Source organism: Macrotis lagotis, chromosome X, assembly GCF_037893015.1.
Source record: "Macrotis lagotis isolate mMagLag1 chromosome X, bilby.v1.9.chrom.fasta, whole genome shotgun sequence".
NCBI lineage: Eukaryota > Metazoa > Chordata > Mammalia > Peramelemorphia > Peramelidae > Macrotis > Macrotis lagotis.
The window spans coordinates 703,876,471-703,900,840 of record NC_133666.1 but is presented as its reverse complement, the minus strand read 5'-3'; the positions used below and the strand labels follow the sequence as shown (position 1 = coordinate 703,900,840).

General features: G+C 47.3%; 2 protein-coding genes and 1 long non-coding RNA gene across 3 annotated transcripts in view; 1 reads left to right on the top strand and 2 right to left on the bottom strand.

The window, feature by feature from the left end:
* Positions 1–24,370, bottom strand: part of LOC141497082 (uncharacterized) — an 857,774-nt gene that overhangs the window by 140,813 nt on the left and 692,591 nt on the right. The gene's annotated exons all lie outside the window — the stretch shown is intronic.
* The window catches only part of LOC141497130 (glutathione hydrolase 1 proenzyme-like), a 74,345-nt gene that overhangs the window by 41,067 nt on the left and 8,908 nt on the right, over positions 1–24,370 (bottom strand). The window lies entirely within an intron of this gene.
* LOC141497233 (uncharacterized) lies at positions 140–23,550 on the top strand. The gene is made up of 3 exons (XR_012471251.1): positions 140–353; positions 15,783–15,869; positions 20,866–23,550. It is a non-coding gene; the product is annotated as an uncharacterized LOC141497233 (long non-coding RNA).

Here is a 24,370-nt window from a genome sequence, read left to right as displayed (position 1 = left end):
TCCCCTCGGGCACCCTGGGGTGCTCCAGGGCGGCCCCCGGGGCTCCCAGGTACCTTCCTTCAAGGCCTCAGCCCCCAGGAGCTGGCCCGCAGGAGGCTTCTGCCCCTCTCTGGCCCCCCCCCCCCCCCCCCGGGCTAGCTCCTCCTGCCTTCCCTCCTCTTCATTCCTCCATGCGGGTCCAGCTTTGCGAAGACTGAGTAGACCAAGGAAAGGGGCCAGGCTTCCAGCCTCCAGAAATGGGTTCTAGTGACCTTAGATCACTTGGGACCTCAGTTTCTCTATCTGCAAAGTGGGCTGATGGACCCTAGTGCTTTGTCTCCAAGGGCCTTGCCAATTCTGATGCTCTGCTCCAGGTGAGGGGTTCAATGGTTGGGAGGTTGGGAGGATGGCAGGGCTGGGGACAGGGGAACCCAGCAGCGTCTGGACCCCAGGGACAGGGAGTCTTAACCTGGAGCTGTGGAAGTTGCTTTCTCAAATGTCTATTTTGGTAACTATGTCAATAGATTTGGTTTCCTTGGCAATCCTCTGGATTTAAAAACCTGATTCTCAGCCGGGGCTCTTGTAGAGCTCCCCAGTCAATCCAGAGAACAACCCCACCCCCAGAAGGTAGAGGGAGCATAGACCACCCTGAGACAGTCCCTTGAAGTCTGGTTGTGGGGGAGGAGGAAACTGAGGCCAGTCTATGCTGGAGCTGACCCTAGTCCCAGCTCTCTTCCAGGCTCCCCTGTGGGTCCATCTCCCTCCCAGACTCCCATGTGGTTTCAGCTCCATTCCAAGTATCCACATGATGGGCTCTGCCAAGTTGTGTCCCAGACCCCCCCAGTATTTCAATCTGGGCCTTGAAGGGAGGAGGTGTTCAGGGAGTCACTGGGGAGAGGTGCCCTGGATTGATCTTCCAGAAACCGGGAACCTGAGGCCACCAACCTTCCTCCTTATCAATCCTGGCACTTTCTAACAATCCCCAGGTCTGCTCTTTTTACCCATTTTGCCCCAGGTTTGGCCTGAAAAGTGGCCAAACCAGCTTCTCCACTTCCCTATAGGCCGGAAGGCTAAAGGTGGTGGTGAAGGAGGAGGAGGAGGAGGAGGAAGAGATACAGTTCCAAGACCTTCTACCCCAGGACAGACCTTGGCCCCAAGGCTAGACCTGGCCTGAGGCCACCCAGGTGGAAGAGATCCTGTCCCGGGGAGGAAATTCCCAAATGTGTTTGAGCCAAGATTGGGGTTGGGGGGGAGAGGAAGGAAGTAGGTCTTGGCTCTGCTCTTGGATCCCACTCTTGTCGAGTCTGATGCAGACTTCAAAAGAGCCTCTTGGCAAAGAAAGTTTAGAAGGCGACACCCCCCCCCCCCCCCCCCCCCGCCAAGCAGGTGTTCTGAAAAAGATTCCAGGGCCTAGGTAAATCAGCTAGATGACGGCAGGGTCCAGATAGAAGCCATGCTAGTGATGGAGAGCCAGGTTATTGACCTAGCCTAGTTTTGTCTTTGGCTGGATGGCCAGAGTACAGTACGGAGAGTACCTGGCTGTTACCATCCACTGTCAACCCCAAAGGCCCAAGCTACTACCTTGTCTAAAAACCTGGCTTTCCTTCTGGGCAGTCCTGTCTAGGGAGGGTCCAGAGGAGGGTACTCAGGCAGAGGAAGGGCCTGGAGGCTGTTATCCCAGACATGCATCTGAGACTGCTCCGTGAGAAGAAATCCAGGGTCCATAATGGCAATCCTCTATACCAACTTGCTCAGTGTACAAAAGGGAAAACTGAGGCTCCAAGATGGAAGGAGGGAATGGCAAAGTCAAAGTCAGGTCCTTCAACAATGGGAAAAATGACAGGGGGGGAAACTGAGGTGACCAACAACAACTGAACCCAAATGGAAGGCACTAATGGACTACCTGCTTTCAAAGGATTACAGCAGAGGCAAGACCCTCCACCCCCCACCCCAGACAGCAGTAGGGAAGTTTCCAGGTCAGACATTCTTTGATTTGGAGCCCAAGCCTCATTTCTGAGTAATGGCACCTGGCTCTTGCTTAGAAGTAGGTATTAACCTGACTTGTCTACCCTGACTGCTGCAGGGGAAAGGGAACCAGACTGGACTCAGAGAGATCTGTCACAGAGAGTCCATGCATTCAAGGTAACCATCATATACTGGATATAGGACATCCATCAATTATCCTCCCCCCCCAGAATAGGCAGAAAGTCCCTCAAAATACTAATGCTGGCCCTAAACCAACATGAGGCCCCCCTTTTTTGCTCCTGAGCCCCCCCCCCCCATTTCCTAGCAGCCAACAAGTCTACAGTCTCACAGTATGCCCTTCCTGCTCCAGGCTTTGGATTTTCCCTGGGAAGGTTTTCTTCTCTGCCCTCCCTCCTCGTCCTGCCACCCCCAATCTCCTGATGAGCCCCATCTTTTATCCCAAACATCCAAACTGCCTTCTAGTCCCACAGTTCTCTTCTGGGTAGCAGAGTAGCAGGGATTAGAGTTCTGGGGAGACCAATGTGGCATAGACAGGCAATTTATTTTCCCTCAGAGTCCAAACAATTCATGAGAATAATGGAGAAGGCGTCAGGAACTGAGAGAACCCAAGAAGACCAAGCAGAGAAAACTACACAGTCAGCCCAGAAAGACAGTATGCAAACAATTCTATATACAAGATGGCACCTGGAAAGTTAAACCATCTCAAGAAGGAGGCCTCGGGGTGGCCTTACTGAAAGTACCAGAGTCCCAGTCTTTTTCTATTGGTCAATTCCTTCTTGAGCTTCCATTGTCAGAGGACCTCAGGTCACCTTCACCCTACTCCCAGAACCAATCTGGGTTCCTAGACTTCCAGGCACACTGTTTCAGCCTCAGGGCCTCCAGAAGGCTCAGTCCTTTCTCCCTTGATGTTTCCAAAACCTCAGTATCTGTAGTTGATGAAAAGTGTGATTGGCCTCCTTGCCCCTCCTTGAATCTCCCATGAAGCCGTCTTCTCTCCCCCCTACTTCCCATGAGAACTACTTTAACTACACTTTCTCCCTGTAGCTCCGTCCTCTCTTCCTCCTCCCCTCACATCCCAATGCCTTCTTTCCCCACTTTTTACTCCTGATGAAGGGGTCCCTACCCTGGCCAAGGTGCCACCTGGGACTCTTTCTGCTAGATCCCCCCAGTTCTTCATCCTGAAGTCTCCCTGTAGCCCTCCAGCCTCAATGTCTCTTCCCCTAAAATGGTGGCTCTGCTCAGACCCTCCATTTAAGGAAAGCCCCCAGGCCCACTGAAATTCATCCATGTTTAAGTAGCATTCCAGACTTTTTCTAGCCTGATCCACCCCACATCTCTTTACATCTTCCTTTTCTGCTTCCCTCATTAGAGTGTAAGCTCCTTGAGAGTAGGATCCATCTTGAGTTTTGTTTGTGATTGATGCCCAGTCCCCAGGCAATGCCTAGTCAAAGCCTTGTGCCTGCTTCCCTGCTTTGGCTTTGAGGGTCAGCCCAGTTCATGACCCTCATGTACCAAAGTCACAGTATTTGAACACTGCCAACTGGGTTTTTTTCTCTAGATCAGAGGTCATTCTCTTTACTGCTGCTGGTTTTAGAAGTGATTTGTTTTTCATTCTTATCTACTGGGACCTTTGTATTCTACCCAAGCCTTTCTGTTTAGTAATGCTTGGTATGTGGTGCCCCTAGTGAGTATGACAAATTGGATCATCTGGGCTGTGACTCCAATGTTCTTTGCTCAGATTATATTATTTACTCAGCTGTGGGAAATTGGCTTAACATTGATATTATGAGTGTGATTCTCTCATTTTTATTGGCTTTAATAAAATAGTACTTCTAATTAGTTCCAAGGAGCAATGAACCACAGCCTAGAAGGGTCAAATTTGAAAAGATATTTGACTTTTCCCCTGTGTACAAGATTAAGGCCTGGGTCAACTGCAGTAGATAGCTGCCATGCTAGGGAGGGGGAGTGAAGCTATAGGCGGGTTGCTCCTGTGCTGAAGGTCTCCCATGAGCTTAATGTCAGTGTGGCGTCTGCCAGGCTCATCAGGCCACTGGAAAACAGAAGAACAAACTCAGTGTCCTTGAGTCTTAGAGTAAAAACTGTTCGGCATGAAGAAGAGCAGGGGCCCTGCTTGGGGCAGGAAAGCTTCCCCCACAGCACCACTCCTTACACTCCATGAAGCTTTGTGGATGCTCAGAAGGCGCTGAGTGCTAGGCTTGCCACATAGGGTCTTCTGAACAGATTGGAATTGGTGCCAATTAGTACTGACATTCCCTGGACACCCAAAGGATCTAAACAAAGCAGGTGCAGCATCTTCAGGAAATGAAGCTCAAATATGGAAGGGTTTTGTGAGTGAGTCTTCTTAAAGCCAGCACTTCCCAGAGACAGAAAAGAGAATTTCTTCAGGTGTTTCTCCAGAAATGATTGGGAAACAATGGTCACTTGTGCTCCACTGCAATTCAATCCACACTCCGCCCCCCCCCTTTTACCTGCCCCTCCAGGTGAGATCTTATGGCATCAGCTAGAAAAGAAGCATTAGGAATTGCTGATGAGGTCACTGTTAAACTCCATCAACTTGTCTCTAATTTCCAAGGTCCCACTCTCTTCTCCAGTGTATTTAGCCTGGGAGTGGATTTTTCTCCTTGACTGTAACAAACATCAACTCAATCTCTCTAACTTTCCCCAAAGGACGGTGTATGCACATCAGGTCCAGGACTTTTCCAAGGAGACCAGATTGGTCCAAGATATCAGAAGCATCTTCTTAAACGTCTACATCATTTCCATATTGCTAGTCATTGTTCTCCTTCATATCTGACATCCACATTTTGACATGAGTTCCTGGACTATTGTTTTTTCCATTGAGTATCCTTCCAATCCTTTCTGGATCCATTTTTTATGTCACTAAGAGTATCTAGAAACTCTTCAATCTTGAGTGGATTCATCTTCAAGTTCCTGCTACTCTATGTGAGTGGCACAACACAGGGCCCAAGATGCTGCCAGGACTTGTCACCAAGAGGCAGAAAACTTGGCTCATGATGTACAAAGAGCTACAGATGCCTGTGCTTTCTTGGAGAACATGAAAGAGCAAACCTTTGGAACTTAGCCTACCCAATTCTCCATCTTTAGACAGAGACAGCAAGAACAGAAGTCACAGATTGATGGTGTTGGACACTTTACTCAGCACCTCCAAACATAATTCACAAGAACCTAGAAAGCCTCCAATGCTGCCCAAGTATTGTGGGAGAAGTTTTTCTCAGCGTGTTGGGAAATACAAGGTTCAAAGAGATATTTACTCTGATCTGCATCAAGCAGTCCAGGACAACATTTCACCATCCTAAAGGGGACCCACAAAAATGGCAGTGGAGCCAACATATGGCTTTGAGTACCTGCCTCCAATTCTACAAGATGGCACCACTAGCTTTATGCCCTATCCTGATGTTTGGTCACACCTTCCCCTTGACCTGTGCTTTGGGGTCTCTGAAGAAAGAGAAACTGCAGATCCTCATAACCAGAGAGAAATCTCGAGAAGCTCATCACCTAGCTTTGTGATCAGCCAGAAGAATAAGTGGCCATCCTGCACTTCATTATTAGGACCTATCCCAAGGTATCCGAACCCTGCTCTGTAGTCTTAGCATTTGTGCATCAAGCAGGTCCCTGGCCAATGGAAAACCCCCCATCCCTGATTGTGAAGAGGCCAGACAGCTTGCCTGTTGACAAAGCAGCCTCTGAGAACAGCGGGGGCCCAGTCAAGACAATTCATTGAAGCCACTTATTGCCAATTGATGAGTTAGATGATCTTCCTGATGAATGGGTTGAGATTGGGAGATGTTTGCCTCAAAGGGCTCTAAAAAATGGGTTCACCTTCTAGTCATGTAAAGATGATATGAGTCTGACAAAAAAAACAAACATTTCAAAATAAGATCTTCTGCATCCTCCATCCCAATAATCCCTTCTGCCTAGTCCTGAAGCCGCAGCAAGGTCCTTCTCTTGGACATAGACTATCCCCTCAGATCAATAATAGTAACAGAAAGAGCACCTGATGTTCATCTAGTGGTTACTTTTTGCCAGCCCTGTTATAATTATTTATTATCTCATTAGACCTCACAAGCCCCTCCTTGTGGAGGTAGGCACAATTATTCTCCCCATTTTCCAGTTGAGGGAACTGAGGCAGAGGGGGAGTGATTTTTCTAGGGTCATGTAACTAATAAGTCTGAGTCTGGATTTGAACTCAGGTCTTCTTAACTTCAGGCTCCTAAGGTCCCCCATCATCAACTGCTCCATAATGTTACTAGCAGCCTCAGCCCTCTACAGGACAGGAGGATGTCCCTGTGACCACACAAGAGTGACAGTGCTGAGCCTCCAGTGCAGCTGCAGAGATAGACAGGCCCCTGCCCTCAAATATGCCCCTGCCTCATAGGGGTGGCTATTTGCTTGTTAACCTGGCTCTCTTGCTGCTCCAGTGTCTCCTATTGTCACCATTTCTTGCTATTTGCTGCTATTTCAGCCACAAATATGCCAATCTGTGATGTGCTCATGGTGTGTTCTACTTGGGTCTAGAATGTGAATTCTAGACACTGGCTTCGGGGGCCAGAAAAATACACAAGGCCATAAGCCCTGGTTGAAACTGATTTTGCAGGGAACAAAAATTTTCAAACCCGGTGAGGAATGTCACCACCCAAGGTACGGACCACAAAATTCTCTGGGATTAGAGCTCTCCCCAAATGAGGAGAGAGACCTAATTCAACATTAGATCAGGTGTTATGTTTAATCTGGAATATTCCTCATTAAAAGAGTAGGAACCGGGAGAGAAATAAAGTCCTAGGAAAAAGGAACAAGGGAAAACAAACCTTTCCCTACTGCCCCAGGCTTATTTCCAGTCGTTCTATTCTTAAATTTATTCTGTTAGAGAATATATGTCCCAGTTTTGTTTGATTTCTCCAGGTCACCTATGGCCCACCCTGTCCAGAGCTAGCCAGGTGACCCTTTGTTTATGGCAGGAGAACACAACAGGAGCCACACTGGAGAGAATGACATTTCCTAGCACCAAGCTGGGAGGGAGCCCATCTCTCAGGCCATTCCCAGAGAATTTTCCCCCCTTAATGGGGACACGAACACAATCCACTTCACACCCACCCTTCTAAATGTAAAATTACCATGAATTCAGGCATCAGTCTACCTCATAGACATGAGCCCGTATTACACAAGGAAGGCTGGGGTAAACTGCCTGCTGCCAATGTCAGTCCCCATATACTTTGATTTGGGGGAGTACCCTAAAAATTCTGGTCATGAATAAAGACTCCCCAGAGCATACCAGAGAAGGGTCATTCTTCTGAGCCTTCCATGGAGCGGAAACTCCCTCCCTCTTTAGACTGCCCCAGAACCCTCCCATCCCCCACCCCAGTCTTCTTTTCTGCAGAGCACCTACAGCTTGGGCTCCCCTGCTCCCAGTCTCCTCCACAAATAGTGGAGCCAGAACTGAACTAGTATTTGCTGGCTCCTGCCCAGAGTTGAGCACACACCTCCACCTCCTCCTCCACCACTTCTTCCTCCTCCTCCTCTCACTAAGGACCTGGCCTTCTGCCAATGAAGCCCAGTGCTCAGGTCTAAACTACCTGGGGCCTGAGGTTTTCTCCCTCCTTCTCTCCTGACTTAGCTGTCATCTTCCTGCATTGCATCACCTGGAGACCAGCCTTTTGGGAAAAAAGCTGCCCTGAGCTCCCTGCCAAATCTGTGGCTCATTGCCATCTGAGACTGGGCCTTCAATGACAGGCACAATCCATGCCAGGCCCAGAAGCCTGAGGTTTGGCATTGACTTCCCAGCAGACCTGCCCTTCAGCTGTCTCAGCTCTGTGGAATCCATGGCCACCTGAGGAAAGGAAGGGAAGCAGCCTGGGTGGGGGGAGACCCTGTAGTGTCCCTCTGGGAGGGCCTAAAGGGAGCCCCTAAAGCCCCCAGATCTTTTCCAGCATGCTCTGCCTTCTCTTGCTACTGAATCAATCAATGTGGATCTGAGAGCCAGGGAGGGAAGGGGAGCAGGACCCTCTGCCTGCCCCCTCCTCCTAGCTGGTGGCCAAGTTCAGCTCCCCTGCCCCTTAAATGAGCTAACTGCTTGACTCAGATGATGCACAAGAGGAGGCCTGGTCTGGCCAGGTGGGGCCCTGACTGGTCTTTGGGGTATCCCAGAGAGCTGACCCAGACCTTGTAGAGGGGGATATTCTGTGTTCCCTCAGTCAGAAACTGTGGCCTGGGCCCCAGGGCAATGCTGAGTCTCCATCTTTTACTCCCATGTCAAAGGCAAGGGGGAGGGAGGAGGAAGAGAAGGAAATAGGGAAGAGAAAGGGACATGGGGAGGAGGGCAGAAAAGGGGGAGGGCTAGAAAGGGAGGACAGAGGGAAAGAAGCCAGGAAGGAGCAGAGAGAGGGGGAGAGAAGAGGGAGGAAAAGAAGGGAAAGATGGAGCCAGGAAAGGAGCAGAGAGGAGGGTTAGGGAGGACAGAGGAAAGAGAAAACAGGGAGGAATCAGGGAGGGGGAAGCAGCCAGGGAAGTGGTTTGGGTCCTGCCAGGGAAGGAAGCTCCGGCTCTTCTCCCCAGGTGGGGTGGAAGGCCCTAGGGAGTTTTGGCAGCAGGTGCTAATTCCGACCAGTCTACTGACAGCTGGGGTTCAGCCAGGTTTCTTGCTGTAGGCGTTGCTAACCAGGTGAGTGCTCCTGTCCGGGTCTGCCTGGATCTCCTCTCCTGAAAAGGGAGACCTGTCCCATCCTGTCCTGTCTTCTTCAAGAATGAAGGACATCATCATCATCATCATCTGGACCTGGAAGCTCTGGCAGAGCCAATCACCAGGTTCCATTGCCCATGGCCCCCTAGGAGTATAGGACTAGGAGGCAGAAGGATCTGAGTTCAAAACTGATCTTGTGTCCCTGGGCAATTTGCTTCATAGTTTTTTGCCTCAGTTTCTTCATCTGTCAAGTAAGTGTTAGACTAAGTGATGTCTGAGATGCTTTAGTCCCGAGACTATTATACTGATGAGAAATATTGAGAAATTCTACTGCTCAGGTCTGAAAACCTCCAGACTTTTTTCCTGGGAAAAGAGGAAAGAACCAAGGCAGGGGCCTGGATCCCCTGGAAGCCGATGCCTAGAAGGAAGGCCTGGGAGGGAGTTCTTCAGGCAGAGGAGCCTGTCCTCACCCAAGATTCTTAGAACAGTGCCTCTCATCCCCAGGCCTTTGTCTCTTTCCCACTCCTCAGTCCTTTGGGCTGGACCCTCAACCTCTCACCAGGCTCTGTTCTGGACTCCTGCCCTTCTCTCTCAGCCCACCCTCATCAGCTCCCTTGGATTAAATGGCCACGTTGTGCTGGTGCCTATGAATCTGCCAAGCCTGACCTCTCTGCTGATTCAACCCTTTAAAAGCTCAGTTCCAATCCTGTCACCCCCAGTGGCTCCCTATGATGATAGTGTGCTCGTCATGTGCTGATCACTGAGCTAGAGCTCTATAATTATTTTCCTATGGGATTCTCACAACAATCCTAAGAGAATAAGAGTTATTATCTCCATTTTACAGATGAGGACACTGAGGCAAGGAGCACTAAAGCCCTTCGCCCAGGTCACCCCACTAGCTAGTGTCTGATGCCCCTTGTACTACCAGCCTCCCCAACCTGGGTCCCCCCTACTCTTCCAATCTTCTCCCACTGACTCCCTGAGAGTATTCAGCCCCAGCCACCTGGCTCCTCCATCTCCCTGCATTATCTCTGCCTGTCCCCCAAGCCCACAATGCTTTCCCTCCTCCACTCTGACTGACCAAAATTCCCCTTCTTGAGGAAGGCTTCCCCAGTACCTCCATCCCAAGGCCTCCCCTAAGTTCAGAGTCTTCAGTATCTTCTATCAGGGAGGCAGAGCCATCAAGCTAGGGGTGGGGGGTGGAAGACACTCGTCTTTGCCCCTGTCAGAAGGGCAAGGCCAGGGGCACGCAGGTTAAAGTTCTGGAAGGTGTTCCTAGGAAAGTCTTGTGCCTGGGTTAAGAGATCTTGAGGTCAAAGTAATGAGGTTCATGCTAACCACCCTAGCTCTAGCTTCTGATCACCCTGGCTCTCTTTGGAGTGCTCCTAAAATGGTGGTAGTCATTGGCTGTGGGACCCCTGACACGTATCTGTTACATGTCCCTTTCACTGACTACTCCCCAACAGGGCTGGGAAATCCATGATCTGTCCCCTGCCAAATATTTGTAGATGGTTATGATTGTGGGTTGCTGTCTGGAAGTAGCCTCCCTTGGCACAGGCTTGGCACTTGTCTGTTCTTACCACTCCCCACGAACCCTTCCGTGTCACCCTGAGTCCAAGGATTCCCTGCTCTGGTTCAGTCTGAAGACTCAGGGCACCTTCCTAAAGGCCTTGCTTGGACCACTGCCTGGGAAACAAGGAGAAGCACCTGCCCTTAGCATTCAGGGATATGGTGCCAATGCCCTCTACCTCTTCCTCCATGATCCCCCCTCCCTCCAGGACCCCTTTATTTCCTTCTCTTCCAGTCCAAACCAAGAGGCATAGATGAAGACCCTTCCATCCCCTAGTCTCTTCCTGGACCCCACACTGAAGGGATCTCTTCCTCCTCTGACCTAACCCTCCCTTTTGTACCTCAAACCCTAATTCATTGTTGCCAAAATGTCTGTTACGGCAGATCTGCAAGAAAATGGCAGGTGAGAAGGACAGGACAGTAGCACAGACAGCGGGTGGTTGCATGGAGTGGGGGAAGGCTGTGCTCCTGCCCTATTCTTGCCCTTGCTCCCCCAAATTGTCCTCCCCAGAGAAGATGGCCAACCCTGCCCTACAACTCCCCAGTGTCCCAGAACACTTGAGAATTTCAGAGCTGGACAAGGGCTTGGGGGTTTCTGGTCTAACCCATATCTTCTTCCTCAATTCTTCCCTACTCCAGCCTTCCTTCAAGTAGAGGACTTGAGCCCTAGGAGTCATCCTGGACTCCTTACTGCCACCCCTCCCAGATCCAATATGGTACCAGACCTGTCGCATCTCTGCATCATCTCATTCGTACCCTCTTCTTTCCTCTGACCTGCCCCCACCCTGGTGTGGGCTTCCATCACTCAAAGAATCTTTCCTACCCCAGTGAATGTCTAGTCTCTGACAGAAGGAGGCAGGCCCTCCCACACTGGGACTGCTCTCCCAGTGGAGAAGTTCTTGGACATTCATCCAGCCTTCCATTGCCCCTGTCCTGCCCTCAGGGGTTACGTGAACAAAACTATTCCCACTGCCCTGTGATGCTCCTTGAGATACCTGAAGGCAGCTCTCCAATCCCCCTCTAGCCTTATCTTCTCCAGGCTAATAAGCCTGACTCTTTCACCTGATCTTCCTCATTCCTCCTGCTTCATCTTCTGCTAGCTGGTATCCAGAGGAAACAGCAAAATTAAGCCATGGGTGCAGGCACATGGCACTTCAAAGGGGGAGGTATTTGCCAAGCTGCTAATGGGTAAGATAACAACAGCCTTACCGAAAGTAGTTGGAGAGGAGAAATCAAAAGGAAAAGTGGAAGACTCCTGCTTCTGGGGAGTCACAAGGAAGCAGCCAGAAGGGCCAATTAAGAAGTCCTGGCTAAGGATCTAAGGTCTGTAGGGGAAGACAAAAGAAAAAAGCAGATTTGGGGAATTTTGTTTCTACCTCTACTGGCTAAGAAGATGGTAACTGAGAATCGAATTTGCCTCTAGTCCAGCCCTTTTAAATCACTGTTTGATGGGGGCGGCTAGGTGGCACAGTGGATAGAGCACTGGCCCTGGAGTCAGGAGTACCTGGGTTCAAATCTGGTCTCAGACACTTAATAATGACCTAGCTGTGTGGCCTTGGGCAAGCCACTTAACCCCATTGCCTTGCAAAAAACCCTAAAAAAAAACCCAACACTATTTGATGGAGAACTCACACAGGGCAGAGGGAAGATGGGGGTGGGCTCCAAAAAAGCCATACAAAGATGCTCACAAGAGGCTTGCAAGATCTCAAGAACTTTGGAATTGATTATTCAGCATGGTAGACACTGGCACAGGACCGCCCAGCATGGGATGCCCTCATCAGAGAGGGGCTGCCTCTGTGAGCAAGGCAGAATAGAAGCAGCTCAAAGGAAACATAGTGTCCCCACCCAAGTGTTCCTATGGGCTATTGGTGCCCACCTGTGGCAGAGCATTCCAAGCTCATATCCATCTGATCAGCCACAGGCAAACACCATAACTTGCTGTGACACAGGGATATCATTTTGGTCCTCTTTGATAACAGAGGACAAGAACCAACCCACAACAGGTTTTTGGTCAGAGATGAACTAGCCTACCAAGTACTAGTAAGAATTTCTCAGTTCTTCACTGTACACCCTAACAGCAACATGGGAGTGATGTTCAATCCTGATGGACTTGCTCGTTCCATCAGTGCAACAATCAGGGACAATCTGGGGCTGTCTGCAATGGAGAATACCATCTGTATACAGATAAAGAGCCGTAGAGTTTGAACAAATTTCAAGGACTATTCCCTTTAATTTAGAAGAAAAAAACCCAGATATTGTCTGGGAATTGGCAGAAGGTATCTGAGAAAAAATTCATGAGACATGGGCTCTCTCCTAGACAAGTAGGTGTTTTATTAGGCACTGTAATGGCACCATGGCCTAAGAGTTGGGAGATACTCTAACAAAGAGGCATCTGACATATTCTCATTTATATAGGGAGAGAAAACAGAAGAAGAGAAGGGGAGGAAAATGATCTCAGATAAATAATTGTCTATTTGAAACAGGACTAGTTGCCAGAAGGTGACTCTGCCAAGGGATAGTTAGAATCTATGATGAAGTGATAAATGTGCTTTTTAAGGAGGGTTTTTGGACATTCTAGAAGGTCCCAGATGCTGATAATAAGTGATTAGCATCTCTGAGCAGATTGGTTCCTAATCTTCACGTAAAAGGGCAAAGGTGACCCTTATAATAGGTAACTAGAAGACAAAAAGGCCTTGGGCAAAAGTCGAAACCACAGAGCCAGTAATTAAGTCAAAGCTCGAATTCCTGGTTCTAGGAAGGTCCCAGGAGGAACCCTCAGAGCAGATCTGAATGTTGGGGAGAGGGCTCATTAATTGGGACCCCATTAACGTGAGCAGGAAATCATTGTACACATGATTGTGTGAGGATAGATTTAGCTCTTCTCAGCAGAACAGTGATCTAAGACGGTTTCAAATGACTTGGGATGGAAAGTACCACCTTAATCCAGAGAAGGAATTGTAGTCTGAATGCAGACCAAAGCATGCTATTTTCATTTTTAAAAATTTGTTTTATGATTTTTTCTTTGTCATTTTTTTTACCTTTCATTCTGATTCTTCTTTCACAACATGACTAATATGGAAATGTTACCATGATTGTCCATGGTACAACCTATATCAGATTACTCACTGTCAAGGGGAGGGATTGGGGAAGGGAGGGAGGGAGGGAGGAAAATGTAGAATTCAACATCTTAAAAAAATAAATGAATATTGAAAACTATCTTTACATGTAATTGAAAAAAATTTAATTTAACTTACAAAGAATGTCTTTGTTCTGCCAAGACTTGGTTTGGCTAGTTTGTGAGGGACTCTGGAATCCCAGTTCAGTAAGAGAGGAAGCTACCCAGATTGGAACCGGGGGTCGACCAAGGCAGTTTTAAAATGTCTCTGGAGAGGTCTGGGAGAGATTTGTAGAGAGAGAAACAACAGAAAGCAGGAGAGCACTCAACTTAGAGCAGCAGATGCTGTTCCTTTCCCTGACCCACGCTGATGGCAGGATCTGGAAGAGCCCCTGCTCTGGGCTCCCTTTCTCCCTTTTGTTTTAGTGTAGTTTGGGTCACATATGGTTTCTTACTAAGAAGCTCTTTAATATTTTATATTCTACTTACTAGTTTGTTCACATCTTGAAGTAATGGCATCCTTGATAATTTTAACTGGTCTCCCGAGTTTGCATTTCTGCTCTAATGATCATGATGGGAGGAGGGTGGAAATCTGTGGTTATGGATACACTGAATTCAGCTGCCTGGGGGGCTCGGAGAATTTAGAAATGTTACTTGCAATCTGATTCTTAGACTTTTTTTTTTTTAGATTTTCAAGGCAATGGGGTTAAGTGACTTGCCCGAGGCCACACGGCTAGGTAATTATCAAGTATCTGAGGGCAGATTTGAACTCAGGTCCTCCTGACTCCAGGGCTGGTGCTCTATCCACTGCGCCACCTAGTCGCCCATTCTTAGACGTTTAAAAAAAAAGTTTTCTAGAGAAAGGAAGCCAGGTGGAACTGGGACTTTTCCCATAAATTAAAACCCTGAAGAGCTAATAAAACGATCTCCCAGCAAAGGGCTCACTATGTACCAGCAACCTTTCAATTTTCTTCCATGGGGACCTCAAGAGAAGATCAAGGCCAACCAAGGCAGGCACCTGTGGGTGGAATCAGGAGCACCCAAGTCCACCCATTCAGGACTCCCCTTCCAACATCAGCGGCCTTCATCCCCAAAGGCTGTGCCTACATACTGCAAAGGAGGGAGGGAGGAAAAGTCAGATCTCCCAGAGGCAACATGGAATAAGGAAGGTGAGACCTCAGTAGGATTAGGAGATAAGAGCCCAGAAAGGACCCTGTCATGGCACTGGCACTTACAAAATGGGTCTTCCCTTCACAAACTTGTTGGTGCAATGGATAGAGCACTGGGGCTAGAGTCAGGAAGATCTGAGTTCAAATCCAGCCTTAAACACTAGATGAGTGACCCTGAGCAAGTCACTCAAATTGGTTTGCCTCAGTTTCCTCATCTGTAAAATGGCCTGGAGAAGGAAATGGCAAACCCCTCCAGCATCCTCTGACAAGAAAACCCCATGAACAATGTCCATGACTGAACAACAAACACCACCATGGCTGACAATGGCAAATTGCTGACCATTACCCAGGGCTTTACCTCTCCCCCCACATCTTGGTGTCATCTGCAAACTGGATAAACGAGCTCTCTATGACTGAATCCAAGTCACTGGAAAAAATATTCAACAGCCTAGGGTCCAGCATTGCATTGGTCCTTGAGGCCCTCCACTGAAAATTTCCAAACCATCACCATGGACTGTATTATCTCCTAGTCCACATCTCTCTATCTTCTCCACAAGAATAATCTGAGATACTCTATAAGAAATAAATCCAAAGATGGATTATTAAATGTGAGGAATGTAGGGCATTGTTGGTCTTCACAGGGTGGAGGGGGGCCCCTAGGGAATCCATTACAAAGGGAAAATGGCCTCAGCCAATCATAAGATGGGAAGAGTTTTCCTAATCCCATTCCAGAGATGGCAAACCCAAGATTAGAATTGGGTTCTCAACCAGTCAAAAGTGATCTAGAGATCTTGATCTAATGCAACTGAGTTTGAACAATTAGATAATTGAATATTATCCCACATACCCCCTGTGAGGTTTGGGGTTCATCAGCATATCATGCATCGCATGATGTGGGGGGGGGAATCATATTAGGGACAAGTCATGGGATTGGTGGATCTTTCAGATTGTAACAAATTCTGAAAGCCTATGAAAATCCAAGAAGGAGGGGAGTTTCTGAAGACCATAAATTACCTGATGTTCGAATGCTACCTCATGCCTCATGCTAGGTGAGGTCCCCATATCTTGCAAGGTTTATGAGTAAAATCTACATTTTTTTCTCACTCTAGCAGGTTTTTCATTCATTATTTATAACAATTTGGGGGATTGTCTCCAGGATCTGCTGAACCCCTTAAGGAAGCCCCAGAAGAGACCAGAGGAAGGAATGCTCATAGCTTGATTTCAAGCCAGATCCCCATTTCTTTTCTAGGGTTCCCACAGGTGGATCTCTGAATGGACCTGAAACCCTGGTGTTGACAGCAAGAGTGATAGAAAATTGTGGAAAAGACCCAGAAAGGTAGAGGAACTTCCTTTTTACCTTTTGAGGCTTAGAAGTCCTCATTCTAGACAATTCCAGAGAAGGGAGATCCTGGATGGGAGGCCATGGGTCAAAAAAAAGGCACCTAAGGGAGGAAAGGAAGAGACTCCTTCCTATCAGATACCCAAGGAGAGTCCCTTGGGTAGGAAATGAGCTAGCTGGGATGGCAAGGATGCTGTCCAGGGTAAAGAGAAGAGGAAGTTAATAAAATATTACTGGGGTTTTTTTGCAAGACAATGGGGTTAAGTGACTTGCCCAAGGTCACACAGCTAGGCAATTATTAAATGTCTGAAGTCAGATTTGAACTCAGGTCCTCCTGACTCCAGGGCCGGTGCTCTATCCACTGAGCTACCTAGCCTCCCCAATATTGCTGTTTTGAATGGCCACAAATCACCATCCAAGGACAGTCTGTATGGTGGCCTAGGTTTGGGTCTGATGAACAGTGGGTATGCGAAATTTTAAACATTTCTGTGAATAATAAGGTACCTTTAAACAAAGAGGAGGTGGGATATGCAGCATGCTGGATAAGTGGGGGTGCTAAATTATTTCTAAGTAAGTTAGAAAGAGATAAGAAACATAGGTGGCATCCTCTGGCAATATTGCCCCTGCCCTATACCCTACCCCCTGATTCCCTATCTACTCCAAGTTCTGCAATTGCTCCTAGAGAGGAGGAGACTAACAGCAGGGCCCAAGAGGAAAGGGAAAATCTGGAGAGGAGAAAAAGAAATGTTTTCTAAATTAAGGAAGGAGCTGGAGCAATGCAAAAGGGATATAGAGAATGTCCTTTTATGAACTGATCAAAAGTCTTTGTCCTTGTTTCCATTACAAGAGGTGCCAATGGGAGGACAGGGAGAAGGAATAGATTATGTGGATGCTCCTTTAAGTAAATCAGAAGTCAGGGCATTCAAAAAGGAGCTGAAATCATTAGTAGAGGATCAAGTGGGACTATCTGACCAACTAGAACAATTCTTAGGGCCCAACCTCTTCACACGGCAGGGGGGATTAATGTCAATCTTGAATGTCCTCTTCATGGGGGGAAAGATTGGAGAATGATTAGGAAGGCAGCCATGGAGGGGTGGGAGAAGAAGAACACCCCCCCAGCCCCTGGGGTTCTGCCTGCAGAATTTAAATATCCTAATGTAGTTCCAGACTGGAATAATAATGACCCAGTTCATAAGAGGCACATGCAGGATTGGAGGGATCTTATTATCTCGGGGAACAACGAAGCAGTTCCCAGGTCCCAAAATTTAAACAAAGCCTTTGAAGTATTCCAAAGAAAAAGATGAAACTCCTTCTAAATTTCTTGAGAGGATGAGGGAAAACGTGAGAAAATATTCAGGTCTAGATCTCCAAGATCCTGTGAGAGAAGGCATGTTGAGGGTCAATTTTGTCACCAATGCCTGGCCTGATATTAATAAGAAATTGAAGAAATTAGAAAGATGGAACAAGCAGCCACTTGAGGAGCTGTTAAGGGAGGTGCAGAGAGTTTATGTCAAGGAGAGAGGATGAGAAGCAGAAAAAGAAAGCCAGAATGATGGTTCAGGCTATCAGGGAGGGAGTTAAGGGAGAATCTGCCTGTATTGGGGAACAGGAAAGAGTATCAAGAAAAAAGAAAAATAGTGGGAATGAAGGAAAGGGAAAGAAAGGAAAATGGAGTGAATGGAATGAGTGTTTTAAATGTGGAAGAGCAGGACACTGAGTTGGAGAAAGACGCGCAGATCATGCCCCTCATGATTTTTGACTAGGAAACTCAGGGACTCTTGTTCCTCAAGCCCAACCAAGAGCCCCTGGTAAACCTGAGGGTTGGGGACTCCAGAGAAGAGACTGTTTTGTGGACACAGGAGCTGAGAGATCATCACTGACCTCTTTGCTGAAAAGGGTGAGACTAAGAGAAGACACTCTGAAAGTCTCTGGAGTTAAGGGAGAAAACTTTTTTGTACCAGTTTTTGAGGAAGTAAAGGTAGAATATGGGGAGAGAAAGGTGAAGGTGAAGTTTCTGCTCAGTCCTGAAGCGGGAAAGAACCTACTAGATAGGGCTTTAATAATTAAACTAAATCTAGGAATAAGAGTCTTGAATAAGCAATTAAAGGTGATAATGTGCCGCTCAGAGCAGAGGATCTGCTCTGAGGATCTGCTCAGAGGATCTAAAGGCAGATCCTGAAGTCTGGGTCAGGGAAGGGAAGAGGGGAGGTCTAAAGATAGAGCCTTTCAGCATCACCCTAAAGGGCCCCCAGTCAGTGGCATGTGTTAGGCAATACCCTCTCCCACCTGAAAGAAGGAAGGGACTGTAATGGGTCATTGAGCAGCTGCTTCAGGATGGGTCTGGAGCCGTGCATGTTGAGGTTCAACACCCAGATTCTTGCTGTCAGGAAGCCTGATGATAGTTACCGACTAATACAAGATTTAAGGGAAGTTAATGGACTGTGTTGACACTGGCACCCAGTGGTGCCCAACCCATATACCTTAATGACTCAGATTCCCCCAGAATATAAGGTGGTACAGTGTAGTTGATCTGAAAGATGCCTTCTGGCCTTGCCCCTCCATCCAGAGAGCATAGACGTCTTTGTATTCACCTGGGAAAACCCTAAAACGGGGAGAAAACGGCAGCTAAGGTGGACAGTTTTGCCCCAAGGTTATTTGGAGTCCTCCAATTTATTTGGGCAAGCCCTAGAGGGAATTCTAGAGATCCCTTCTCCTCCTGGAGTAAAGCTCCTTCAGTATGTAGATGACTTGTTGCTCTCAGAAGGAAAACGAGCTGAGGTTTCAGGTGCTACAATTAAGTTGTTAAACTATTTAGGAAAACAGGGTTTGAGAGTTTCCCCAATGAAACTACAGTTTGCTGAGAAGGAAGTCAGATATTTGGGTCACTTAATCAGTGAAGGAAGTAGAAAGATTAGTCTCCAATGCATCCCGGCCATCCTGGACTTACCCCCTCCTTACCAAGAGAGACTTCAGGAGGTTCCCAGGATTGATTGGATTCTGGTTATGGATTGATCCTTATGCTTTAATAACTAAAAGGCTGGATAAAAAAGTTGGTAGTTGAGGAACCTGAGACCTTAGTGTGGGAAGGTGAAGAGAAGGAGGATGTTCCGAGACTGAAGCAAGCCTTAGTACAGGCTCCAGTCTTAGCTTTGCCCACCCTGGACAAGCCTTTTCATTTGTTTGTCTCAGCACACCAGGGCAAGGCCCTGGGTGTGCTAACCCAGTCCCAGGCAGGGCAGCACCAACCGGTGGCTTTCCTATCCAGACTGCTCAACCCAGTATCTCAGGGGTGGCCCGAATGTATCCAAGCAGTGGCAGCCACTGCAGTACTGGTGGAAGAGAGAAGGAAGTTGACTTTTGGGGGAACTCTTAGTGGTTAGTGCCCCACACCAAGTTCGGACTATTTTAAGCCAAAAAGCTGGGAGGTGGCTGACAGACTAGGATTTTGAAGTATGAAGCCATGCTAATGGAAAGGGATGATCTTATTTTGACTACAGATTATCATTTGAATCTAGCATCTTTCCTGTGAAAAGGAGAGGGCGAAAACCTCAGAGGTTTGGTACAAGACTGCTTAGACTTAGTAAACTATCAGACCACAGTGCAACCATATTTAAAGGAGGTCCCCTTTGAAACAGGAAGAAGGTTGTTTATTGATGGGTCCTCCAGAGTAGTAGAGGGAAAACACCAAAATGGGTATGCTATTGTAGATGAGGAGGACTGGTATGTGATAGAATCCAGACCCCTCCCTAGACAGTGGTCTGCATAAACCTGTGAATTGTATGCCTTGAACCAAACTCTTAGGATTTTAGATGGACAATCTGGGACCATCTACACTGACTCCAACTATGCATTTGGAGTAGTGCACACCTTTGGAAAAATCTGAGAAGAGAGAGGTCTTATTAATAGCAGGGGAAAGGAGTTAGTTCATGGGGAATTGACCAAACAAATATTCGAAAACCTACTCCTCCCCTCAGAGATTGCTGTGGTACAAGTGGGGAGCCAACAAAAGGGAAGCTCCCCTGAGGTGATAGGGAATAGATTAGTCAATGAAGAGGCGAAATGGGCTTCACTAGAGGAAGTTGGAACTAAGATGTTGGTTCTTATTCCAGAAGATCTACCTCCAGAGTCAATACCAATATTCAGTGAGAAGGAGGAAGAAGAGTTAACAACGATTGGAGCTATTAAGATAGAAGGGTGGTGGATACTCCCAGATGGAAGAAAGGTGGTGAATAAAGAAATAGCTAGAGAAATATTAGGAGTCCTACATCAGGGAAGCCATTGGGGAACCCAAGTGATGGGATGCATTCCTAAGGACCTATGGATGTATAGGACTATACACAGCAGCTAAACAAATTGCTGGAATGGTGTTATTGATCTGAAAGATGTCTTCTGGCCTTGCTCCCCCTTAATATGTCAAAGGTTTAACAAGAAGGTGTTGAGAAAACCAATGCATAGTGGGAGGGAGATCCATCTGAGACCGTTCCAGGGCATCCAGGTGGATTATACTGAGATGCTACCAGTTGGGAGGCTAAAATATTTATTGGTCAAAGTGGATCATGTTACTGACTGGGTAGAAGCTTACCCTTCCAGTTCAGCTGCTTCCTCCAGGGTCAGTAAAGCCATCTTAGAGCAAATCATTCCTAGATTTGGGCTGGTAGAAAGGATTGACTCTGACAATGGGACACATCAAAGGTCTTGCAGAATATAATGAGTTGCATGGGTATACAATGGGAATTTCATGTCTTCTTCCAGGAAGGTAGAAAGGATGAACCAAACATTAAAAAATCAATTATTGAAGTTGGGGCTTGGACCCCAGTGTCTCCCAATTGCTCTGTCGAGGGTTAGAACAGCCCCCAGAAAAGACATTGGATTGTCCCTTTATGAAATGTTGTTTGGGTTACCCTATATGGGAAGGGGAACTGAATTCCCTACTCTGGAAACCAAAGATAAATTTTTAAGAAATTATATTCTAGCAGTTTCATCCTCCCAACAGATCTTCGGCATAGAGGTCTTTTGGCTCAGACTCCACCGCTGGAGTTTCCAGTACATCCTTTCAAGCCTGGTGACTGTGTGCTTATAAAGACATGGAGAGACTTGAAACTTCATCCAAGCTGGGATGGACCCGTCCTGAACCTTTTAACTACAGAAACTGCTGTACTAACAGCAGAGCGGGGTTGGACTAAGGTGAAAGGACCAATGGAGGAACCCCAGAACTGGAAGATTCATGAAAATTCAGAGCTCCTAAAGATTGTTCTTCTCAGAAGAAGCACTAAGGACTGGTCAAACTGGGTGGCTCATTGTTGCATAGCAGTTTGGAATTGTTTCCTTATATTCAAATTGTACTCCTGGAAGGAAGAAGGGTGGGGGTGGAATAGGAGACAACGCTTTGAAAAAAATGGATTTTTTTTCCAAAACTGGGATTCCATGTGGTAGAGTTATATCACACCTGAGTCTGTGGAAGAATAGCAAATGGGGTACTAGAAGTGGTGGGAGGTTCTTGCTGAAGGACACCACTATGTTGGCCCCCCTTTTCCTAGTCCTTACTGGCTTGGTGAGGGCTGTATATACAGCCCCAGTTCCTGCCCCCCCCCCAGGGGGAGGAAAATAAATACATCCAGCTGATGGAAGTCATTGCCCAGTCCTTGGGTGTGACTGACTGTTGGATTCGCAGTGGTCCCCAACAGCTTGAAAACTGGCCTTGGGTGCCAGTCCCCGAGTCCAGCCTGGATTCTCAGTTCCTGGTCAGAGGTGCATCATGGCACAGGATTTTGGTCCAGAGAAGAGAAGCATCAGTGGCCTTTGACGGAGTCAGTTCAGGGTAACTGTTGTTGACACCAGCCTGGACGGGGCAATTTCTTGGGGAGCAGCAAATGTCTGAGGACTTCCGTCTGGAAGCTGTGTCCATACACTCTAGACTGCACAAGTTACAAGGACAGGTGGACTAGGACTCGGGGGTGGTGTTAGGATGGGGCCAGGATCCCTTGTAAAGATGCACAAATTGGAGGACTGTTAAGGGAAACTGTGATTATGAGTTAGTGTGGACTTGCAAGCAAAGTGCAGAAATGGCCATTTGCAAGAAAAATAATTTAAGGAACACGACTAGATATAATAACTACTCTTGGGAGTGGTCAAATGGCACATCAGGAATTTATTTTGATCAATTTTGGAGCAAGGAAGACCTAAGGGCATTGCATAAAACTTGCCAGTGGGAGGAGCTATAGAAGCTTTGGAAGTGCACCTATTATCATGATAAATATATGGCCTATTTAGGGGGCCCCCCTGGGAAGTAAGGAGGAACAGCATTACCCATTTATTGGAAACCAGGAAAGTATACTCCTGGAAGAGCAACCAGCATTCAAGGGGCATTATTGGATCTGTAGGATTACTGCCTACACCCACTTGTCCAAAGGCTGCTCAGAGTGTTGCTATATAGGGTTGGTAAGGCCAGAATTTTTCTTTCTGCCTGCAGAAGGAGGATGCCAGTTAGGGGCAAGGTTATATGATGATTTAAGTCAAGAGAAGAGGAGTGTGGATACCTCATTAACTAAGACTGGGGAATGCCAATGGGTGGGGAAATACATGGCCCCAGAAAGAATTATCCAGACTTATGGACCTGCTACCTGGGCACAAGATGGGAGATGGGGCTATAGAACCCCAATTTATATCCTGAATAGACTAATAAGACTCCAAGCTATAGCTGAAATAATTAGCAATCAGATAGCTAGGACCTTGGACTTGCTAACTGACCAAGCCATGCAAACAAGAGAGGTGATTATTCAACATAGATTGGTATTAGACTATCTGTTGGCTGAAGGAGTCGTCTGTGGTAAACTGAACTTGTCAAGCTGCTGCCTAAAGATAGATATCAATGGGCAGGTGGTAAAGGAGATAACCAGGGATATCAGAAAGTTGGCACATGTGCCAATCCAAAGCTGGACAAGGTCATTTAGTACCTCCTGGATGAATGAGTTTACTGGTTCATAGTGGCAACAGTTGCTGGAAATCTTACTATTGGCCCTAAGTGGGATACGTATGACCCAAATGGTACAAAATTCTATCAGTAAATTAGGATGGGTGTGTCTCTGATAATGAAGAGGTAAAAATATTAATTGAGAAAGTCAGTAGTCCTATCAAGGATGAGGACTGGGAACTGTTAAAACAATTTGAGGAAGACACTGCTGGTGAAGTGTGAAGACCAAGTTGTTATTAAAAAGCAAAGGGGGAGGTTGTGAGGAATGCAGGGCATTGTAGGGGGGCCCTAGGGAATCCATTACAAAGGGGAAATGGCCCAGCCAATCACAAGACCAGTAGAGTTTTCCTAATCCCATTCCAGAGATGGCAAACCCAAGATTTAAGAATCTTGGGTTCTCAAACCAGTCAGGAGTGACCAAGAGATCTTGATCTAATGCAACTGAGTTTATGCAATTAAGTAATTGAATATTATCCCACACACCCCTTGTGAGGTTTGGGGTTCATCAGCATATCACAGGTCATATGATGTAGGGGGGATCATATTAGGGGCATGCCATGGGATGGGTGGCCCTCTTAGATTATAACTCAAATTCTGAGAGCCTGTGAACATCCAAGAGGGAGGGGAAAGAGTTTCTGAAGACTAAATTACCTCATGTTTGAATACTACCTCGTGCCTTATGCTAGGTGAGGTCTCTGTATCTTGCAAGGTCTGTGAATAAAATCTACAATTTTCTCTCTAGCAGCTATTTCTTTCATTCATTTATAACATTGAAGGGAAACTTAGTGCTTGTAGGGAGAGTGGGTGCTTGTGAGCTCATCTTTAGGAAGATAGCTACGCCCAGGGTTCAACCAGGAGCCTGGAAGTAGTAAGGACTATCTCTATGAGGTGGGAGGGGAAGGGGCACTCCACCTACAGTTACCCTGGGCAAGATCCTCCTATCATCCCCAATTAGGAAAAGAAATCAATGAAGCACCCTGGGCCACCGTGTCACCTTTTCCTCAGGGGTTCCCTTAGTCAGACAAGTGCACCAAGAAAACTTCAAAATAAATTTGATAGAGAGAAATAGTGAAGTAAACAGGGGAACAGGGAGCCCCCAAACCCTCCCCCAACACTACCTTCTCATCAGGGTTGAGGGTTCCATCATCCTCCCAGGCACCCTGGCTCCTCAATTGCCCTAAATCTAGAGTGGTCAAATCTCACCATTTCTTCCCTCTCATCGTCTTTGAGATGTGACCCTTTCTCTCTAGATTCACTCCTTGACCTTCCTCACGGCTCAGTCCCATCCTCCCTCCACAGAGCTGCCAAAGTGAATGACCTCCTAAAGTCCAGACCTGACCGCCCACTTCTGCTCTGACCAACTTACTCTTTTGCCCAAGAAACTTCACAGGCTAGTTTTTCAACTGTATTGTGTGGCATTCAATGCCCTTGCCAAGCCAGTCAAAGGACCCTCCCCCAGCCCATCCCAAGCTTACTGCCTATCACTTCCTGTTACACACCCTAAAGATCACATTATTCCCCGCCTCAT